Source organism: Dermacentor andersoni, chromosome 7 (assembly GCF_023375885.2).
Source record: "Dermacentor andersoni chromosome 7, qqDerAnde1_hic_scaffold, whole genome shotgun sequence".
NCBI lineage: Eukaryota > Metazoa > Arthropoda > Arachnida > Ixodida > Ixodidae > Dermacentor > Dermacentor andersoni.
In genome coordinates, this window is record NC_092820.1 from 169,081,729 (window position 1) to 169,105,987 (window position 24,259).

A 24,259-nucleotide genomic window follows, 5' to 3' on the forward strand; every position below is an offset into this window, starting at 1 on the left:
CAGCAATGCTGAGCGACTCATGACTAATGCTTTCGTCAACTCACTCACTCACTCACTCACTCAAAGACCACCTTCCCCGACGTGTCTCCTACAGTTCGTGATGGTGTGTCAGTCAAGCCTGGCTTTTGTTCATGTTCGGATAACAGACTTTCGAGGCACGTACAACGACAAGAAGCGGGAGGCATGCCCTGGTTCTCTCCGTCGTGTCATCGCGTGGGCATAAAGAAAGCAAGCAAGCAAGAAAGAAAGAAAGAAAGAAAGAAAAAGGGAGAAAGGAGGACTCCCAGCCAGCAGGAGGAGCAGGGCGTGCAAGCGAGTGAGCGAACGTCAGCAAGAAGCAAATTAGATCACGTCGCGAGGCGGGTCCTTCCCCTTCGCGGGTGTGACGTAGTAACACGGTGGGCGTCCAAGGGTAGTGAAACTGTGGATACGAGCTGCTGGTTGCTGCGTGTGCGGGGGCTGTAAAGAAAGGTCGACGAAAAAAGGCCGTTAGGCTCGTGAGGCGCATTTCTTTCGCCGTGGCGCTGCCTAACACTCCCAGGATTAGTTCTAGCAAAACATAAATAGCCAATAAAGTGGATGGGGAAAGGGCGACGCGGTAGCTCGATTGGTAGGGCATCGCAGGCGTAATGCGAAGACGTGGGATCGTTCCCCACGTGCGGCAAGTTGTTTTTTCATCCACTTTCATTTCCATTAATTTATCATTTCTTTAATTCAGTTAGTAAGGACAAGTAATTTTCCTTATGTTGTCCTTGGTGTCATTGTTTGTTGTTTCATTATGATATGAATAATAAAAATCGGGCCCTTGGTTTACCCCTTTCTTCTCGTTTACATATATATATATATATATATATATATATATATATATATATATATATGATAACTAAGGTGATATATTCACTACAGTTTCCTAAGACCTTATGTTCGCTGGTGCCTTATACATCTACGTTTTGTGTGTAGAGGCCTTGAGTCATTTAGATATATAATATTTTTATCTAATTTATAAACGTATTAGCCTCTTTATTATGTCAAGTTAGTGTCGTCTCGCGTGTGGTAGTGAACCGGTTAACAGCAATAAGGATTCTATTACCCTCACGTCAGCCTTTTGTCCATACAGCAACTTACGCTGTGAAGAAGTCGTCGAAATGTTTGTTGCTGTCTTTTCCAATACCACAGTCAATTAAAGAAGTAATCAATGAATAAGTCAGTGAATAGATCAGCGCTGGTTACTTAAGCCTTATTTACGCTAAGGTAGCATGCTCTCTGACTTCACCTGCCGCAGGCTAAGGTGTTGCGCTGCCAATCACGAGATTGCGCGATCAAATCCCGGCCGTGGCGGCCGCATTGCGAGTGGGGTGAAATGCAAAAAACGCCCGTGTCCCATGCATTGGGGGCGCGTTAAAGAATCCCAGGTGGTCAAAATCAATCCGGAGTCCCCCGCTATGGTGTACCTCATAATCAGCTCGTGGTTTTGGCACGTAAAACCACAGGACGTAATGTATGCCTCTTACTTCGGAATATTAGGGACATATATCAGTCATTGATACTACATCTACAGAGCGCGCCAACATCGATATACGTATTGTATGAAACTCCTATCAACCGTAGGTAATAGGTATATACCTATATGGTCGCCATGTTAATGGTATGTCTTCTCTCACAATAATTGGAAACTATAAAGCGCATACAGTGTTTATGTTATACAGATGCTGACGCCTTGAAAGACAGCCTCAATCCGTAGAGCAAAATGAATAAGAATATTTCTGCTATTTCTATCAAATATAAAGATAGGTTTCAAGCATAAATAAATAATGAATCTCGGGTGTGGTGGGCAGCTACTAGAATACCATTGCTTCTGGAACGTACAATACGCCACGCATTTCGGCTCTCGCTTACTCGCCGTTTGTGACGCAGATTCTTCGTATTAAATTTCGAACGGGTCCCTGAGGCAGCACCTCACACCACCCAATTATGTACAAAGCTGTTTGTTCACGACGACACACACAAGAAATTTAGTAAGCACAGGGAACGAAAATAGGGTATGCAATGATTTAAACATATATACCTCTAACAACACAACGCGTCTTCAACTGACATTAACAAAGGACTATAGAAGACAAAATGGTACGAAGCAAAGCTATTGAGCGCATGCAGTGCTGTCAAACTAAGCAGCTCGTTGTAGCATTAAGGATGGGGCGAGTTGATGAGTGGTGATCTCACCAAGGCAGTGATGTGGCTGAACGATGGGTTGTGGTCGGCTGGCGCGAGGTAGATTCCAGCCGGTTGAGGAGATGCCGGTACCCCATCGAAGTCGGGAAGGGGGTTCGGCAGGGAGTACAGTGATGTCCTGGACGGATGTCTGTCGCCAAGCTCGAATCTGTATAACCCGACCTCTTGCCTTCTACCCACGAGAGCTGGAGTCCACAGGCCTTGTGCATGGTTCACAGATCACTTTATGGTCGCCCCGGTCGGTTGAAGGCTTGGTGGCTCGGGCCCATAACCCGGCAGCACCTCTTCAACGCCCTGTCCGGTGGTCCACCTTCTTCTGTGGTTTCCTAATAATAGGTTCTTTGAAACGCCGCGGATTTTCACGATTGCTTATTTTTTCCTTTATTTCTTACTTGCGCCGTGTTTGCTTGCTTGCTTGCTTGCTGTCTATATTATGGCGCGTGCCTACTACGGGGGATTGGCCAAGAAGCCATGTGTCATCGTGCTTGCCACTCTTCGACATCGTCGTCCTTTTCCACGTCCTGCACTCACGTCTTCTCACCACCCATGACACTTGGTTTCGCGCACTGCACTCATTACAGCTTTGAAATTTTCAGTCTTCTAAATAAATGTTCGTTGCCGTTCCACGTTGACTAGTATGGCTGCCGCTGTAATAGCGTTGCGTCGCACCCACTATAAGAAATATTTCGTTAGCCGAATTCTAAATAACCAAAGCATGTACGTTTGACTGATACCGGTCTCACAAGTTTTTTTTCCTGCCGGTAATTACGGACAAATGCTTAGTAGTAACAGTAGTAGTAGTAGTATAATCCTAGCAAAAACAAAGAGTACTCTCATAACTACAGAAGAAGGACTTTAGCATATCATCAGAGGCTTGTGACACCTGTACATGAACGTCATGTTTATGGTACGTAGTCTACAGAGATGGGTAGATCTTCGGAGAAACTAACTGGTATTGTGACAAAAAGAGCGCTTCAGAGCCTGGATACAGGCCCGTAAACACGTAATGTTCGACGAATGTATTGTCACAAAGTATTCATAGGTAAAGCGTGCATTCATAAGCTGCGCATTCACATTACGACACATTCGCAAAGTAAATTATGCGTTCGCAAAGTACGCATTTGTACTACAGCGCATTGGTAACTAAAGTATGCAATCGCAAAGTACGCATCCGTAAGCAAACTGTACATTTAGAAAGTAGGTATTTGTACTACAATGCATTCAAAACTAAGGCACGCATTCGCAAAGCACGCTTTCGTAACTAAACTATGCATTAGCAAAGTGCGTATTTGTACTACAATGCATTCATAAGTGCGCATTTGCAAAGTACGCATTAATAAGTAAGGGGGAATTCGCACAGTACGTATTTCTACTACAGTGCATTTATAAATAAAGTACGCATTCACTTAGTACGTCCCACAGCGCATTCGTGAGTAAAGTATGCACCCGTAAAGTACGCATTCGTACTACAACCGCCAGTGATAGGAGGTTGGTCTCCAGGAGCTCTGAAAGCAGCAAGCGCTGTGTTATGAAGGGCGTGTCGTTCTCGGTGCCGACCGTGTCATGTAACCGTGAGCCAAGCTCTGTGTGCTTAAGCTTGTGCGTGTGTTTGCGTACGTGCTTACGAGACGCGGGCAGCAGTTTCGTTTCGACACACACACGGCCGGGGATCCGCGGCTGTTCGCGGTAATTCAATTCTCTCCCGCGATGCCGAGCACGTCGGCTTCACGGCGCGACTTTAAATTCCCGCAGTGAAGCACGCTTGAGGGTGAGAGAGGCTGCATCGTTTTGGCACGGTTGTTCGATACCAAGAGCGAACAGCTGCATACCCCTCCCCTCTTTCTTTATTTATTTTCCTTGCGAAAGCACTCAGTTACGGCTCTCTGGAGTAGATAGTATGGATCCATACTCAAGATGTGATACCAGTTTGTAAACTTTTTTCTGCTGTTGACTTTGTGTCTTGCAATGCAGGGTTGTCGTCTTTCTTTAGTTCACGCTATTCCTATTACCCCGTTCCTTCTTCTGTCTTTATTTTTGCATTCAGATCTTTCTCAACAGTGCCTTTCAATTTCGTCCTGTTCCGACCTTGTCACCGCTTTCTATCAAACCGAGTCTTCACTGTCTTCTGACCTATGCGAATCTCACCTCATCGCATTGCGGGGTCATATTAACATGCAAGTCTTGTCTTTTGCTCCAGTGTCCGCGAAGCACTTACTGCTACTAGCATGCACTCTTTGCGAACTCTACATTTTCCCATCACAGTACACATCCTTCTAGGCACTTTAATTCCAATCGGAATACGTCCATTTAGCTTTTCACAGTCATTTCAGCGGTCGCGAGATCAAATAGGCACTATTTCAACACCTTCTGTACTCAGTCGCGAACACCCGCTCTTTAATTACGAACCAAAAGTTTTACTAACACCAGCGTTCACGCGAATGAACTTGGGATTTCGGATGATACTTAGAACTTCAGAACTAAAATTCGCCCGACAACTAACTCTTTCGGAAGATACTAGCTAGGACAGCTACAAGCACGCGAGCAAGGAGGGCAAGCTGTGGATTGCGGGCAACGAGCGAGAGAAAAGAAAAAAACTCCAACGAAATACAGCGAGGCCGTCGCTGTCGGACGACAATGGACGACGTTTGCAGTGCAAGATAGGCACACGTACGAAGCCGTGCGCTGCTCGCGAGACGAGTAGGACGCGACGCTACGGTTGTATACGACAGGACGAGAAACTATGGCGAAGGGCCGAGCACTATGTCCGGCGGCGCGTGAAGATGCCTGGCGTCCTTTTGGCCGCTTGGATATCGACCCACTCACACACAGGCGACAGGACAGCCCGGTCTAGATAGAGTGGGGAAGGGAGGGAGCGGCCAACCTTCGGTCCTTGCCGGCAGAGGCGCTGGCTGCACAGGCCGCTCCGCTTTGTGTACAGGCCGGGCCGGGCCACGGCGGCTTTTCGCGACGCGGCGATCGCCCGCTCGGCCTGCACTCTCAATCGTCGTGGTCGTCGTCTCCTTGTCGTTCTCTCCCTCTCGCTCTTCCTTCCTGCCGGCCTCTCTTGAGTTGCGTCTCATATTTCGTTGCCAAGGGAACACGTTCGGTTTGTCGATGTTGCCCCTGAGCGAGAACGTTTCCTCTTCCTCCTCCTCACGCATACCAGCGCCGCTTTCTCTCTGCTTCGTTTCCTCTCCTTCGTGGCGCACGCTAACGTGTCTCGAGTCCGCCGCGTGCCGACGTCGGCTCCTCCCTTCCCCGAGGCTACAGCTGCGTCTCGAGCGTTCAGGCTGGTCTCGCGAGATAGTGCGAGATGTGTGACCCGCCCGCCCGTCCGCCATCGCCAATCCCCTCTCCCGAACCCCTGATGTTCAACGCGATGTCCAAGACTCGATCCTTCGTCCCTCTTCACTGCTATATAGCGTTTGCCTTCTAACGTATCGCCCCCCGTACGACATAGCGTTTTTGAGCGCGACATGTGCGAAGAAGGTGCAAATTCCCGAGCAGATATGTATGCTGCAGTAAATGTCTGGAGGCGACACGGCACGTTGTAATGTAAAGCCAAGACATTTTTCCAGCTATGACCATAGGGAATGTCCAACGTTCGTTAACTGGTCAGCGGCCGAGATAAGTAGGAGACGTTTGGAGTATTGAAGGGGAAAAAGGTAGGAAAGAAATATACCCGGGGTAGTAACAGGCATATGTAACTGTACGACATAGAGATAAACGTTTTAATAAACAGAGGGAATATGAAGTATGCAGTTAGGCAAAATACTAGACTGCACTAGAAGTAGTATAGCCCGACTAGCTGAAGCAGGCTAGGCGGATATTTGCCGTGGCCTCGTTATGAAGGGGATGCCAACAGAAATCATCATCACCAGCTAGGTTCCACATACACGTGCATTACTATACGCTTCAAATGCCGAGACAGCCGACAAGAGGGCTGTCCCGCCACTTGGCTCGCCAGTTGACTTGGCTCGTTACTTGGCTCCACACGCTACGTGAGGAGGCTGTACGGGTACGGCTACTGCCGGCGTTGTCTTCCCGTCCGCTCGTTCTTTATTTCATTTATTAAGGATGTGAGAATGAATGAAAATTTATAACCTCTTCCGCAATTACTAGATCATCATCAGCAGCAGCAGCAGCGTGACTACGCCCACTGCAGGGCAAAGGCCTCTCCCATACTTCTCCAACTACCCCGGTCATGTGCTAATTGTGGCCATGTTGTCCCTGCAAACTTCTTAATCTCATCCGCCCACCTAACTTTCTGCCGCCTCCTGCTACGCTTTCCTTCTCTTGGAAACGAGTCCGTAACCCTTAATGACCATCGGTTATCTTCCCTCCTCATTACGTGCCCTGCCCATGCCCATTTCTTTTTCTTTATTTCAAATAAGATGTCATTAACTCGCGTTTGTTCCCTCACCCAATCTGCTCTCTTCTTATCCCTTAACGTTACACCCACCATTTTTCTTTCCATAGCTCGTTGCGTCGTCATTAATTTAAGTAGAACCCTTTTCGTAAGCCTCCAGGTTTCTGCCCCGTACGTGAGTACTGGTAAGACATAGTTGTCATACACTTTTCTCTTGAGGGATAATGGCAACCTGCTGTTCATGATCTGAGAATGCCTGCCAAACGCACCCCAGCCCATTCTTATTCTTCTGATTATTTCAGTCTCATGATCCGGATCCGCAGTCACTACCTGCCCTAAGTAAATATATTCCCTTACCGCTTCCAATGCCTCGCTACCTATCGTAAACTGCTGGTCTCTTCCGAGACTGTTAAACATTACTTTAGTTTTTTGCAGATTATTTTTTAGACCCACCTTTCTGCTTTGCCTGTCCAGGTCAGTGAGCGTGCATTGCAATTGGTCCCCTGAGTTACTAAGCAAGGCAATATCATCAGCGAATCGCAAGTTACTAAGGTATTCTCCATTAACTCTTATCCCCAATTCTTCCCAATCGAGGTCTCTGAATACCTCCTGTAAACACGCTGTGAATAGCATTGGAGAGATCGTATCTCCCTGCCTGACGCCCTTCTTTATTGGGATTTTGTTGCTTTCTTATGGAGGACTACGCTGGCTGTGGAGCCACTATAGATATCTTTCAGTATATTTACATACGGCTCATCTACACCCTGACTCCATAACGCCTGCATGACTGCTGAGGTTTCGACTGAATCAAACGCTTTCTCGTCATCAATGAAAGCTACATACAAGGGTTGGTTATATTCCGCACATTCCCCTATCGCCTGATTGATAGTGTGAATACGGTCTATTGTTGAGTAGCCTTTACGAAATCCTTCCTGGTCCTTTGGTTGACAGAAGTATAAGGTGTTCCTGATTCCAGCAGAAGGAAGACAGCAGAAGGAAGACCAGTTGAGGCTAAATACTTTCGTTCTGGTTTGTTGTCCTTGATAATTGTAGTAGTGTCTTCGCCACCATGTGCTGCGATGGCTTATGTGGCCGGCTCTCCAAAATAGTTTGCTCTGACAATTTTTTTCCAGAGATAAGGGCATATATAGAACACATTCTGTAGTCATGTAACATTTTTATTACCTCTACTGATTTCCCTTACCTTCCTTATCCTTCCTGGAGTGCTTGGCTTCGCTGGGGCTCGGCGGATCAACAACGGGCCTTAGCGAAACAAGTGCTGTTCTTTACTGGGCCTTAGTGCTGGCCTTAAATAAAATGTTTTTCCTTCCTTCCTTCCTTCCTTCCTTCCTTCCTTCCTTCCTTCCTTCCTTCCTTCCTTCTGTGATGAAAATGAGCTAGCCATCGCCTCCGCACACACTGCGTCGAGGACAGCCTCGCAGAATACGTCCACCGGTCTCTCCGCGACCGCAGTCTTCGCACGTTGCGTTGTCGCCCGCATACGCCTATAGGACTTTGCGTAAGAGGCTAGTCAGTCACGTGAGAAAATGTTCGTGAGTAAAAACCGATGAGAATCTGCTTTAAAGAACGCAATATCAGATATTTACGTAACCTTGAACAGGGAACATTGCAAGAAAAACGAAGTGAAAGAATGGTGGCGATAAAGTCAGTGCAATTAGAAAGACGCGCACTTGCGCCCGGGGAAAAAACAAAATTATGCGGCTAAAGCTGAGCACTCTCAGTTCGCCCTATACTTCTACGATCAAATTAAGCGATGCTACCAAATTTTCCATCTGTTCAGCTCTAATTGGAGCTGCCTCTCCGGTTGGTTCAAAACGCCTGAATTGCGAAACGTGACCATGTCCGGAAGGACGTCCGTGAGGTGCTATTCTGGAGAATGGCAACATTCTGCCATATTGTAGAATTCGCCGCCTTGTCAGCTCTAATTGCCACGTAGGGTGGCGACACCGTCTCTGAGAGCTCAAAACGCGAACACGGTGGAATTTCGTAATGTGCAGGACATATAGCACACCCGGTCAGAAGAGGCAGCGAACACCTCCAGCAAGGTGCGTTTCCTTTCTTTTTCCTTTTTTTTTTTTTTTTGACAAGGTCACCAGTTCGTGGAACGAAACACTTCGTTGTTAGCGAAAATGCATTAAGTGGTAATGGGGATAATGAATTGCTCGAAATAAATTTTTTACTCTTTTTCTAGACGTCCTTCTTAATATTTTTTCTAATTATATATCTCTAAGTTGCCTCTAAGTTAAGGGTGTGACAACCTCCACTTTCTAAAGCGGTATGAGATCTCATGATTGTGCTTTTCATAGAAAAGTAGCTTCAATGTACAAAGATAATTCACAAGAAAGCTCTTTGGTGCGTCTCCGGAAATGACGACAAATGGAGTTTCATGTGTCCCTCTTGGAATGATATGAGAGAGATGCATTGAAACCAAATCCCTTCAGGAATTCAGAACAGGCAGTCTTGGAATGCCAACATGAACTGTCGTCGCACCAAAAGTCGGTCAAGGCTTTGCTGACCTTTTTCCGTCGCAGTGGCCTATTTTAGAAAGAGTATAATAATTCCCTCCCTCTTTCTTTTTTTTTTCACGGCTTTCCTTTTGTCTCCGCTCTTATTTCCGTCTTCTCCTTCCCCTAGTTCAGGGTAGCAAACAGGAGGTTTTAACTCTGGTTAACCTGCCTGCCTTTGTCTCATTTGCATCTCTCTTTCTCCTTCAGGAATCTTACCAGGGCACATTACTTGCTATTTACCTCACTAAAAAAGATGCCCGTACTACAAAGAGGCAGAATTGTCATTAAGGCTACTAAAAACTCGCAATAGTTTTGCGACTTTTTGCTATTTACCAACACCGCCTCCAACCGATCCCCGCACCGTTTCGTATGCTTTCAGTTTTCTCGGACAACCTGCACAGATGGCGCCACCGATGCGCCAGCCGCCATTCTTATGTTTACTTCTTTCTCCGGTTCTCATCGCGATATCCATGTCATCCCATCAGCTCGTGTCAACAAGGTTTACACGTGTACACAGGCCTCGGCTCGTATACGCTTGTGCGCCTATACACAACGCGGAGTTCGTGTAGCCCACACGTGTGTCTACGCCCTCGTCGATGCACACACACCGAACAGGCGCCGGGATTGCCGATGTATATCCGAGGGATATCTTTATAGCTCGGTTTATAAGCGCGCCAGCCGCCGCCGCCGGGCCCTTGCCGATCAAACAGAATTATTATCCCGCTCGTTTCTCGGCTAGCCTTGGCTCGCTCCTATATAGATATGTGTGTGAGTGTGTACCGTACATGCGCGTACGTGCAGGCTCTACGCGCATCACACGCCCACAGCGCAATACGTGTCGACGTGCCCCCGCCAGGCCCCGCACCTTGCGTGTTCCCCGCCTAATCTGGAGATCTTCTCGGGATTTTACACAAATAAAGGTGGCGGATAAGTTTCGCCTTCGCGTAAATAAGGATGCGTTGCTTCCCCACTGGTACGCGCGCACGTACGTGCGTGCGTGCGTGCGTGCGTATGTGTGTTTGCGCGCACTTGCATGAGTGTGTGCGTGTGCTTGTCGATACATGTGCGTTCGTATAAGTACCTATACATGCCAAGGCGCGCATTTACCGTTGATTCTTCTCGTTTGTTTGAACAAAATATACGTAGAAAAAGAATTTATGGAAATGTCAACAAAGTCTGCCGTTAGCGAGGGCTTTTCGTGTGTGTATACGGCAGAATACGACCGTGAGATAACGCTTGATGTGTTTGCGCTGACAAAAAGTAGCGGCTGATATGGTGAAATATACACACAGCGTGGTCCGCTCGCGTGTTTATTTGTTCCTGCGAGAAAGTTTGCGAAGGAGATGTTTTCGTAGTAACGTCCTTTACAGGAAGGCGAGTGTAGTAAGATATGCATATCGGCCGCTTAATAAACTCTCGTCTGTGCAATTTTCGTCCACACAAATAATCGGAGCTCGTTTGTATACAATCGATGAACAACGCCGCAGTCCGCGCTTCGCGCCCTTTTGGAGAGAACTCGTTTCGAGTATTACAGAGGCCTAAACAAATGCACAACTAACGGAGGTGACACCTCGGGTGAGTTGCTGCGAAGAGTGTCCCGTATGCCGCGCAGTTTGTAACGATGCAAGCAGCAACTATCGTTTTGTGTGGACTGCAATGGCAATGGACATTTGGCACTGTTGCATGGGGCTCGTCAGTTCCAGAGATAGAGAGAGAAATAAAGAAGAAAAGGCAGGGAAGTTCACCGAGGTCTCGCCCGGTTGGCCACCCTCCAAGTGGGCAAGGGGAAAGGGGAGAAATAACGATAAGAAGGGAGAAGGATAGTCATTGTGCGCGCACTCGCAGATAACAGTTCCCTGACATATATATGTGCACTCATAATGAATGTTATCTCACAACCACTCATCTACTCCGGTTGACTTCAAGAATCGCATTAGCGCTTTGGCGGCCTTGCGCACACTAGAGGTGTTCGACCAGGTTCGCAGGACCTTAGTTTCTGTGAACGATGCGTCGTCCAAGCGGCTAATTCTCATGCCCATAACATCCCGTTGAGAGTTGTATACGCTAGACAACGGTACAGAGCGTGTTTTATGGTCTCGTCCCATCCGTAAGAGTTGCATACGGCGCTGTTGGCCATTCCCAGAGGAATGAATACGCGTTCGTGAATACGACGCCCAATCATAGGTGGCACTCCAAAGTTGCTTCACGACGGGATTAATCCGGGTGGCAGACGACGCAGCATGTCAGGGTCCAATGAATATAATCTAGGTAAAATCCCGCGTTAGCACAGCGGCCTGAAGCTTGACAAGGTAGACCAGCGGAAAGGGACAAAACTGATTATGATGAATATTATTATGGTGATTATAATTACGATGATAACGGCTCAACCCCGACTATCCCAGGAAGACATTGTCTTTCGTCGGCGTCAGCTATAGAGGTTGAATCGCGTTCCAATAGTCCATGCACTCTCGGGAACATACTCGCTAAATTGAGAGAGTGAACATTCTCCCCATAGTGAAGCACCCGTGGTCGGTGCGCGGTCGTCATGTCTGCGCTTGCAGTGCTCTATATAGCCGCTGCACTGGCGTCTCCCTGCGTCGAACTTCGCTCACTCTGCTTACACGCAGCAGGAATAATAGGTTTCTCATTGTGGGTTCGCCGCTGGAAACACGAGGATTTCGCTGTTTTGGAGGGTCCCAAATGGCTGCGTTGACGGAGCGATAGTTTGGAGCACTTGGCGCTGTTCTTGGCCCGGTGGCGCAGACGTTCGCCCCGGAGAGCCGAGCCGCAACGAAACCTGAACAGTTTGGTAAATATCAACGTACTTCCCCCGCGGCGGTGCATGGCGTAGTGGTGTTGGCGGTGCGCTGCTAAGTCCGAGGGCGCGTGGTCAAATCCCGGCCGCGGCGGCCGCATTTCGATGGGGGCAAAATGCGAAAACGTCCATGGTCCTTGCATTGGGTGCACGTTAAAAAAAGCTCCAAGTGGTCAGAATTATTCCTGAGCCTTCTACTACGGCGGGCCTCATAATCATATCGCGGTCTTGGCACGTAATACCCCAGAATTTCTCCTTTAACTCAATGCTGGAATCCCTCAAGTCACCCTGGAGCTTCGACATCGTACGTTGCCCAGCACCTCCACCAAACGTAATGAGATCTAATTACAAAAGGGATAATCAGTCAAGAAGCAGCCTAGCAGCAGCGGGCAGCACGAGCTCTCTTGCAATCACCGCACGGGTACTCGTTGTCCTCGTCATCGTTTTCGAGCTGCCATCGAAAAGACGAGGTGCATCTGCTTCATTACATAGGTCTATTACAATAGATATTGCTGGACGTAGCGCCGCAGGTCTGTTACACCTGAAGTTTAAGTCACAATCCCTTCTTCATCTGTCGGCAGAGCAAGAACACTTTCTACGCTAATTTCATCCTCCTTTCTGACTATGCGACTAATAAAAAGTAGACTCACGTATTTTTACAGTGCCTGCCCAGCCGCTCCGAAATTATTGGGAGCCAGTGGTCCATTGGGGCGGCGCCATGTCCCCAAAGGTTATAACCGCGTTGCTAGAGCATTGCATTGTATTAGTGGGTGGCCCGGTGCCATGCCGCATTGCACAAATACAGAGAAGAAGCACTACAGAGACGAGAGCCCGACGTCTCCGTGGCTGTAAAGCATTCCGCAACAGCTTTGTGGCCTTTGGGAACAAGAAGCCAGTAATTGACTCTCTCAGAAGTCGAAGTAGTTGAAAATCGCACGGCAGCAAAGGGCGAGGAATACACTGAAAGTTAGGCAGTGTGCGAGCAAGTGCCCGACGCGATTGGGCATTGCCACCACAAATGGGGCTACGAATGGTTCTATGCTATTCAGTAAAGGTATGGTTGATTAATTATTCGATCGACTGGTTCGTTTTAACGTTCCACAAGGAATAGCTATAACGGACGCCTTATCTAAAGGATTCGCACTATGTTAGGCCAGTTGGGGTTTTTGATGAATTCGGCGCTCAGTATAGGAGCGTATTTTGCATTTCGGCTTTATTCAGAAAATTCGGCCGTCGCTGCGTGGAATCGCACCGGCAACCTCGGGCTCAATAGCCCAGAACGCCAAAGCCACTGAGTAATCGCTGTGGGTCTTTGGTAAGGCATACACGGACGCGAATCACGGGCATGAAGCGCATATGCCAATAAAGGCAATGAGCGATAATACTTGGTCGAGAGCGAGTGCGGCTCTCACGCTGAAACCCGGAAGGCGGTGCCAAAATGATAAGGAGCGGAGAACGCGGAAGTACAAAGGTATACGAGCAGTTTGCGCGTGCTTTTCTAGGTTGAGGATTACAACGAACGAAAAAAAAAGCTGGCAGATTCCCGGGGCATAGATTGGGTCGTTATTCAATATCGTATTTGTGGACGTGCTCGAGCGAAACTTGCAGTTTATGCACTGCTGTGTAGATGGCACCTCAATTTGCCTCGCGCCCCAAACACTTATTGCAGGATGTATCTGTAATGCGATATGGAAGTATCAAATAAAGCGCGGAATTCTCAATTATATTTATAATGTGCTAATAAGCAATCATTGCCAGTGGTGTCATTAACGCTATTCATTCCCAAACGTTTATCGCAAAGGCCCGATATGGATCGAACAGGCACTTTTCCAGACGTCCACCCATTGGAAGAGCGGTAGCAATATGCGATTTCTCAGAACAGGCAATAGAACGCGCCATACCTGCCAAGGTGTGACTCAAGAATTGCGTTAGCGTTTTTATGGTTTTCCTTGAACTCCCACTGTAGGGAGCTGCATAATAATACCGCAAGATCATATAAATCGTTGGGGTATGTTATCAACTTATCAATCTTCGGGTAGCGCAAGGCTGATGCACACAATGTTTCGTTACTCCCATCTGCCAGTGGTTTCGGAATTAAACATTCGTGACCCAAAAATAAAGGTACTGTAATTAAAAGCGAGTCATTCGAAACCGCCGGAAGTCACTGTAGCAGAGGCTTACAGTAAACTCATTGAAGCGAACGTTGAATCATTAATGATGCATTCATTCAAAGTTAAAATTTGAGAAATTATATATTTGAAATTGTATATTTAAATCACAACGATAAATTCTGTAGTAATATAAAAACAACATCGTTGTTAGATATATTGAGATAATATAATACAAAAGCTGTGTATGTGTTGTACATGCGTTACTGTACTCTGACGAAGGCTGGTCCACCAGCCGAAAACGTTATGTAAGAGAAGTCTTCCAAAAAGTTCGTCGTCTCTTTCCTGCGCATATATATCGATTTCCACTGGATGATGCGTGCGTGCGTGTGCGCGTGTGTGTGTGTGTGTGTGTGTGTGTGTGTGTGTGTGTGTGTGTGTGTGTGTGTGCACTCTTTCATTATCATGATCTTCCACATTTATCGCGGCGGCTGTTCTTTCCCTTCTGTTAGCCGTTGATCGGCTATCCTTCCAGGCTCTGCCACAACTCGCTCATTGAGCACTTGCTGCTGCGTTATCGGTTTCTTGGGATCACACGGTTGTGTAAATCTGTGTCTGTGAGTTAATAATGCATCAATGCCCTTTGCCTTCATCAGTTCCCTTCTGGACCCTGTAAGGTATTTTGAATAAATAAATAAATGCCCGATCGAGTTAGTCTCAAAACCGCATTGTGGCTTATGAGAAACGCCGTGTAAAAGTGTAAAACGAAATGTAAATGTATATTTTACCTTGTACTTGCCCCCCTCCTCCTCCCCCACCCGCGACGACTATCAGCGCGTACTAATTATTCTTGCGCTGTCTTTATTTTCATATTTTTTATTTAGCCCTAATGCAGCCCACGTTATAGGGATATAGGAGGAGTACTCCGATAACAGTAGGATAGCATACGAAGCAAACACAAGTGAACAATTTAAAAGCAGTTAACATTAACGTGTTCAAGTACTCGTTCGTATACAGAGAACAATTACTTAGGGGAATAGGATTAATCCGCAAGTCTTCATAGACTGTCAATAGGCCGACTCTTTTCAGCAGTGACTGGGAACGCTTTTGTTTTTTACAAAAGTATTGTACAAAGATTTTGTATCATATTTTGTGTCGTAGTGTATGCGTTATATACTGCATATTTTTGTATTGTTTTCCCCGCTCCTGTGATTCACCCTGACAGGGCATACAGTATTGTAAACAGGTAAAGTACAATATATATATATATATATATATATATATATATATATATATATATCCACAGTCATGGCGAATTGTTGTCTTCATAGCGCAATCTTTTTGTTGAAAAATATTGGCAAAACCACAATAAGACCACTTGAAGTCGTCAGGACGAAGTGTATAGGCGAATCCCCTCCATGCACCGTTATGAGCATCCTTCCCATGCAGGCTGAGGGGCCACACTTTCAGCTCGCAAGCGTGCAACGCTTGCATGCAGTGCAAGCGTTTCCTCCATCAGTCTTCGTAGGAAAGGCTTTTCGTGGAGGGCTCCCGATTATTTTGACCACTGGAGGTTCATCATTGTCGTCTATAGCGGCGGAAGCAGCCTATAATTACCGCTGCATGACAAAGGCTTCTCTCCCGCAGAGATACCAAAGTGCCTCTGTGCTGCGTCAATTTAACCCACGCTATGCCCAACAATTTTGTTATCTAATCACTCCATATTATCTATTGCCGCCCTCGACTACAATTCGCTTTTCTTGGCACCTAACATATATGCTACGGTAATTGACCAGCTGCTGCCTGTCACACGCATTTGAACTCCCCGTCTCTCTCGTAACTTCAACTGTATGTGATGTCACTTACCTGCGTTCGTGTTATCGCTACATAATCGGAGCTATTGCAGTTGTAGCTCTGGACGTTGATTTCATTATTTCATAGTTAATAGCCAACCTGTCGTGACGGATAAAAGCTTCATTTATGAAACTGCTGTGGAAATAAATTTTGAAGCGCAGCATTTAGATAACACGACATGGTGGTACAATCGTCATTTCCTGGCTATTTAATTATTTATTTATTTGTTTATTTATTTATTCATTCATTCATTTATTCATTTATAAGAGCGTACCTAACGGCGCTATTGCTTTAGTGTAAATGCTTGTAGATCGCTTTCTGACAACATTAAATAACTGCCACGCGAGAAGACAGAAATGAGATGGTATAAAGAGAGAAAAGCAACTTCACAAACACATTAGCGCTCCGCATGCTCTGTAGCGTGGCTGGAACCAATTCACTTAGAAATCATTCAACATTACGAGACGCACGGCGGTTAGGGGCACGCAACTCGCCCTTATTGAATGCCTTTTCGTGAACCGTGTACCGCGTACACGTCGCCGCTATGCGTGGCGTAATGAGGAACCGCGTGCTGCAGAATTATCGCGTTTCAATCGTTGCCCAACTGCGAGCACATCTCGCGCACTCTGTGGAGCGCGCCGAGGAATTTGCACTACGGGCGTCTCCTCGAATATCATCGCTCATTGTTGTTTTATTTTCGTTCTTTCGACCGCTCCCGTTTCTTTTGTCCCAGATTCGCTGCCGCACGTCGCGTGTCACGGAAAGCGCGTCGCGACTACCGAGACACACCCTGCACACATAGAGACAACGCACGACGCAGCGCCGAATGGACGGACGGATGCTGTTTGCACTCGTCCCCACCGCGTGACGGAGCTTATGGTGGCGCCCCCTGGCGTGAGCGGTACGCGATACGGGCGTGCATCGCCGGTCTGGCCTAGATGAAGCCGGCGCCGCCCGCTGGCACGCGAAAGCCATCTGTCTCTTTGGAAATGAATTCAGAAAACTACGAGAGAACATGGAGGGAAGCAAGGCGGGTGCGATACTGTGTCGCACAAGAGCGTGTGCGCGTATATCGCTCATCAAATCCGCTTCTTCAATTCCTAAAACGTTATACTGAAGATGGAGCAACTGACTCCCTTTGCCTAAGATGAGCGTGCATCTGTATATCTCGGTGTTTTAAAAAGAAGCTTTTTAGGTGATCTCTTCCCATACTTAACTGGCCGTGGCTGCTGTTGTGCCGAATAGCTCATATACACAACAGTAATCATAAATAATTGGATCCCATGTATGTGTACTCCAACTAATGTGCCGGTGGCTTCGCTCTTTCTTTACGTAATCGCAATGTGAAACAAAGAACGGTATACCTTAATACTCTCACGTCTACAAATAAACACCTCAAAGCGCGTAATTTCTCTAATAAAGCAAAACGTTCTATGCCTTCTTTCTCGTGGTTTTGTACGTCTGATCAATCTGCTCCTTGTCGAGTAAGTTGGACCAGTCCTGGAGATTGTGCAATACAGTAAACTGGGCTAATCCCTGAGATGGCGTAATGAAAAGTGGGCCGATCCTGGAGATGGCATAAGCCGCAGTCGCGTTGATCACGTGGGTCACGTCGTGACGGTTTCAGCGCCTTGCTCATTTGCAAGGCAGGCATGTGATCGCTAAGCTAAGACACGTTGCGGAAGATTAGCAGTTTTACAGAATTTATTAATTAACCGCTTCACGAAGGCTACCCTTTATATAGATTACAATATATGCGACGGGTCTGCATCATTTATGCTTAATTGACTATCTATCTAACCAAGAAAGTTGCGAAGTTAGCTTCTTCTTCCCCGTTTAAAACTCGAGCATAAAACTTGACGAAGTGACAGTTTCAGTGTGCTTTCCCGCTCAGAGATAGCCTTCCTTTCTCCTTTACTGCGGATCCGGCTAAATAAAAAAAAAAACGCTAACTTAGCCTTGCCAGGAGTAGGTGTCTCGAAAGAGCCCCTCATTTATGCTGCATCATTTGTTGCCACGAGTATTGTGGAATCACCCTCATGTCCCGTGTGATCGCCCATTTCACAGCCATCGCACAACCATTCTCTAGCCCAACAGTATCGCAGCATTCTCTCTAATTCCACGCCCTCTAAAAGTTCCTACCTGACCTATGATCTATACTGTGAACGGAAAGATAACAAACAAAAATCATAATACCTGCGCGTGCTTGTTATATATTGGCCGCGAAAGTAAGCATTCTTGCCTTGACTTGTTTGTAATTGCACGCAAGATAAAATAAAGCTGGATACTTAAATTGGAGCAACTTCTACAAAATAAACAAAATAGCAAGAGAGAGTTACGATGAAAGGATTTGGTGACGGTGACCAGTAATTTTACTTTTATAAATAGGTCTACTGTAATATTTTCTTGTGATCAAAATAGATTGAATTTGTGTACGTGTAGCTTGCTTTGTTACATTGTTTTATTTGCTTCGAGTCCGAGCAGCCTAACCTCTTGCATCATCAAGAATATGAAAAAAGAGGTGCCTATATACGAGAGAAAACGGTAACATAACACGCATGGGTTATATTACAAATGGATTCATCTCTGATGAAATGTACTGCTTGAGTCGTCTCGGCGTTTGCAAGTGCTTTCAGTCACTTTTGCAAGCACGTTCGAAAGACACGCCTCCCAGTGGTGGTTTTATTCCGTGGTGGTTGATCGGATCGAACTTTATTCCTGTGTATATTATTCCATACATTATTCATTGCATAGTATGCACATTAGCATGTATGCGAGCATTGCATGGGCAAAAGGTATCATACTTTAATGTCTTTCAGTGCCTAGATAAATATAAAAAAAACAGACAAAGAGAAGAGGCATATTTTCTGAAAGTGAGGCCACAACAGGGAACCAATCAGAAGAGCGTACCACAGTCTTGTTGAAACAATGGTCATGCTTATTCTTTAGGGGGGAAAGTCGAGTAGTTGTTTATTGCGATGTACGTTTCTGGGATGCTACCGTAGGACATAACTCACGTTTACGGGGGCAAAAAAAAAAGAAATACAGGAGACGAGGAAAAAAAATTTGGCCTGCGCAGGGATCGAACCTACGACCTTCGCGTTATTAGCACGACGCTCTAACCGACTGAGCTAGCAGGCCAGGCGATGGTGCGAGCGAGCGCATATGTAGTGTACTTCTAAGATAACGTTCTTTCATGGTTTCGAATGGACCTTGAACGGCTTTGAAGCATGTGTTTTTCTTTTTCTTTTTACTCTCGTGCAGTGTTTGAAGTGCGCAGCTTTTATAAAAGATCACTGTTTGAAGCTAGCCTCTTAGCATGTATGATGTTTTTAACTCTCTGTAACTGTTGAATAACGGTTGTACAAGCATAACGTACAACTACCTTCGGCAAACAGTTTCGCTACACGTTATCGCATACGTGTTTTGTTAGGGTTGTTTTCGCTCCAGGGACGTCACCTATATACACTCCTCTGTTAAAAGCTCTTACGCGTTTGCCATATAGTTTTGTATTAGCTTGGTTCCGCCCGATCAGCGTGAACACACATGCATGTTTTATTATTGTGTTGCTATCCACAATTTCTTTTTTTTATTATCTCTCCTGTTCTTCACTCACTATTATTTTCATATGTGCCCCTCCACATGGCAGTTGCCAGGTAGCTCTGTTTCTCCCCTTGTTGACTGTTTCATGTATGCAAACATGTATAGATCAATCAATCAATCAATCAATCAATCAATCAATCAATTAATCAATCAATCAATCAATCAATCAATCAATCAATCAATCAATCAAATGTTTATTATAGTGCCCAGAAACAGCTACGGAACCTTTGTACTGGTGCACATAAAAAGCAATACGTGAGACAAAAGGTAGAGAGAAGACGAATGTGGTAGACAAAAGAATTCGAGATGGAAAAACAAATAGAGAAACCAAGAACGAGGAGACGTATGTAAAAGTGGGCTAATCATATAATGTACACGATTATCTACATATATGCAAAATACAGGAAATGAACTTTGAAATGTGTCAATGCAAACATGATCAAGGAACTTTGGACAATGTATGATGCCATGGACCCACTTATGGAGGAACAGAAGGTCTGATTTAATACGTCTTGATTTTAGAGGTGTCAGTTGAAGTATACTTGGGAGCGCTGGACTATGATCGCCAGAAGGCCAAAAGTGGTTCTCGAAAATAGATTTAAATTTATTCTAGACGCGTTCAATGAGGTCATAATTAGAATTACACGTTCCGCCCCAAACTACACAAGCATATATACGCTAGTAGTGGAAGGCACACGGTGTAATACAATTCCAGAAAGGCAACAAGCGAATTAAAGTCATACGATATACGACAAACAATAGAGAGTTTTAGGTTAGCGGATGCAAGCCACACCAAAGCGCTGGGGGACGCAGCTCCATTGGGGGTCATTCGCGCTTTTTTGTGCTCGCTTTGGGTTCTTTTGTGCGCCTGGTGGTCCGCGTCCCCTAACGCTTGGGTGCGGCTTGCGGCCCCTAACCTAAAGCTCTCTAATAACCAGAGCACCAAGGGCACGTTAATTGTTTCGAATATTTAGTGCGTGAAGAGAAGCTTAGCATTTTGTCAAAGTACACACACCAAGATCTTTCGTTTCATCGACCCTGGGCAATGAAACATCCCGAAGAGTGTATAAAAATTGCATATGTTGCGTTTTTCGCGAATAACGTAATATCGTAGTATTTCGGAAGCGTTTAAGGGTAGCTCATTGTCTCTGCACCAGTTTGAAAGTGAAAAATTTTCTTTTTGGAGGTCAGTGCAGTCGCGAACACTCAACAGTCTTAGACAGCTTTGTGCCATATAGACGGAATGCATGTTGAATTGCTCGCGAAATGTTATTAGACGCTGTTTACTTTGTATTAAGTAAAGCATTTCATATAGGTTGTCACGGGCGTCCCCTCACAAAGTTCACGCAAACGGGCATACCTTATTCCATCACCGCCCTCTTGTCTAGTAAGAAGAGAAGAGGGCGCTAGTGACTTGATAGCGAACAGTGATCTGTCCATTACTGCTAATGAAGCAAGATCTATTGCTTCGATAATTAGATAACAGCTGGTGCTGATGGAATAAGGTATGTCCGTTTGCGTGAGCTTTGTCAGGAGGAGTCCATGGCAAATTACACCGAATGCTTTACTTAGGTCAAAGTAAACAGCGCCTATATAATTGACTCATACTATGCACTATATGTACACTGGAAGCACTGCCATAAATGTAACCAGGTTCTTTGTTGTGGCGCCCCCTGGTACAACGTCACGTGGTTCATATATTAAAATGTTGTTAGCATTAACAGAAATCAGAGAATACAATACAGATTCAAACAACTGAGACGCAGCGCACAGCATATGCAGGGTGTTTCAGCGAACACTTAAATTTTTTTTTAAAGTTTGCTCGTGGCACACAGCATAATTCTAGTTCATGAGCTGGTCTACTCGAAGAGGCGGACATTACTTGCAAAAAAAATTGAAATGTACAACCAACTAATTAACAAAAGTTCAATAATTAAGTCGTTAACTAATTACTTTATACTCCATATTGCAGTTTACAAATTCCACCCATGCAGTTCACATGGTGAATCATCTCGGAACGAATTCTCAGGATGACACGAGATTCGAGATATTAATTACCAAACTTTGCGGAGAAATGCATTGGCGTTCCAGTTACTTTCTTAACAAGACGTCGTTTTATGCTTTGAAGCACTAATGTAACTGGAACGCCAATGCATTTGTTCGCAAAGTTCTGGAATTAGTATCTCGAAACTCGTGTCATCCTGAGAAGTCGTTCCAAGTGGATCCGCCTTGTGGACCCACTTGGTAGGATTCGCGAATTGCAATATGGTTCAGAAGATAATTAGTTAACAAACTTAATTAGTGGATTTCTTAATTAGTCTATTATGCATTTCAATTTTTTTGTGCAAGTAATGTCCTTCTCTTCGAGTAGACCAGCTCACGAACTAGAATTGTGCTAACTGCCACGGGCAACCTTTAAAATGTTTTGAAAGTGTTCGCTGAAACACTCGGTATAGATATGGGCCGGTAGTTAGTCACCGCACCTTCAGCGTCCAATTTATGCACGGGCACTACCCGTGCTATTAATAATAATAATAATAATAATAGTTCCAAATCCTACACTGTTCCATTCTGCCCTGACAATAATTTTAACATAGACGAGCAGTAGCCGTAATAATAATAATAATCAAATCAAAGGTGTTTAGTAAGTTGCCCAGGAACAACTTCGAGGGTCTTGGTGTTGGCGCACTCGGCAAAACAATGCACAGGAAGAACAATGCAAGCTCACACACACAAACATGCGCGCGCGCGCGCGCACGCATAGAACGAATAATAATAATTTCGCGAATACAGATTTTAACAGTGCACAAAATGAGTACACGAAGAGAATACAAAGCAAAAGTGGAGAAATAGAAGAAAGGATTACAGAATGACGGAACACACAACAGATATCATAGTTTTTGTTCAATTCTTTGAAATTCCTCTGCAACTCCTTTCAGAAAAATGTTAAAATTAGGCATCAAAGATATCCAGGCACTACGAATGGCCGTTATATGTCGCCTGCACTCTAGACAGAGGGTCACAAGAACCTGAAGGCTGAAAAGCGCACTGTTTCCTTGTGCGTTTCTGCGGAATGTAAAAGCGCACATTAGAAAGCAAGTGCGAGCAGCAGATTTTTCCATGTATTAATTTGTGAAGAAAAAGAACGCCCGATTTATTGCGTTTACAGGTGAGGGTAGGTAACGTGAGTGTCTGCGTTAGCTCCATGGAGATGGAAGGCCTTTGACAGAATCGATGTTTAAATATAGATGTGAACTTTTTTTCCCTTTTAAGAGAAGTTCATAATTTGACCTACAAGTGCCGCCCCAAACCACGGAGGCGTACTCCAGGACTGGAAGGCACACGCTCTTATATAATGTTACAAATGGCCCTGGTTGATTGAAGTATCTCGTCGCCCGACATACTGTGCCGAGCGTTTGAAGTGCACGCTGCCTAGTCTGTTGAGCGTGGGGCGAGAAACTCAGACAGCTATCGAAGTACACTCCAAGGTCCTTCGTTCCCTGAGCTCTTTGCAGGAGAACGTCCTTAACGCTACAGGGAATAAACTCCTGTTAGTCTTACGCGTTAAACTTACAACTTTCGCATAACTGCGAGTCGGCCTAGTTGGAATAGATTCATTATTTAAAAGTTTTTTGTGCGCAAACAGACAGGCACAAAGAAGAGGGGCAACACAAGGACGAGCGTTGCCCCTCTTCTTTGTCACTGTCTGTTTGCGCACAAAAAGCTTTTAAATAATTACAACTTTCGTTTTTGATGCATTTATGACCAGCTTATATTCAGCCCGCCATGACCCAAAATTTGCAATGTCCTGAAGAGCGGCGCAATCATTAACATTTTTTTACCGCTTTGAAAAGTTTCGCGTCATCAGCATATAACAAAATTGAAGAGTTTTGAATGACTGTCGAAGCGTCGTTAATAATAATAATAATAATAATAATAATAATAATAATAATAATAAGAAGAAGAAGAAGAAGAAGAAGAAGTGTTGGCATTCCCTTTGAAACGGGGCGGTGAGTGTCACCTAGCCTCTTTGATTTAATGAAGTATGCGGTGCATGTTTTTTTATTCTAGCATTTTTGTATACATCTCCTTGATATTCTTTTTTTTTTATGTTAGCATCGGGGCGACACCTAGCGAGCACTGCAAGACTCACAGGCGCCGTCATGGGCTGCCTAGGTCTCAGGTGCGAACCACGCCGAGTATTTCACAATGATGTCGGAGCTAACTTTGCTGATTTCTTCGACTTTCTGCGAGCTACAAGGTTAACTTCCAGATAGAATGTTCGTTTAAGAACGCGTAGGAGTCACGGTCGAGCCATGGCAGGCGTGAGATTTTTATTAGGCTGTACGGTATGGTGGTGTGCGCATCCACTTTCTAACGTTCCAAAAACACGAAGGAATGAAAAAAAATACAGGTTAACATGACAAAAGACAACTACTCGCTGCAAAAATCAACGCCAGCTTTCTCTGTGTCCTCGCTGCATGCGCAAGATGAACGCAAGAAACACATACAGCGAAAGATGGTTCCGCACCATCCCACTTCTCGTTATGCAGACCATGCACGCGAGCCTGACGGCGTAGCCCACCGCACCACCCAGTCCGTCCGAGCGAGGCCGGCAAGACTCCCGGTGCTTTTCACGGATTCCAACCGCATTTATCCGGGTCGCGAAACTCTACTGCATCGCAGCGAAGGTCTGTGTATACGTGTTTGTGTGCGTGTCCTGTATACATATCAGCGAGGGACTCGCTCGCTG

At 45.6% G+C, this 24,259-nt stretch overlaps 1 protein-coding gene and 1 non-coding gene across 8 annotated transcripts in view; one reads left to right on the forward strand and one right to left on the reverse strand.

Annotated features, from left to right (window-relative positions):
- The window catches only part of LOC129385277 (uncharacterized), a 283,848-nt gene that overhangs the window by 173,200 nt on the left and 86,389 nt on the right, over window positions 1-24,259 (forward strand). The window lies entirely within an intron of this gene.
- TRNAI-AAU (transfer RNA isoleucine (anticodon AAU)) lies at window positions 18,971-19,044 on the reverse strand. Its single transcript has one exon. It is a non-coding gene; the product is annotated as a tRNA-Ile (tRNA).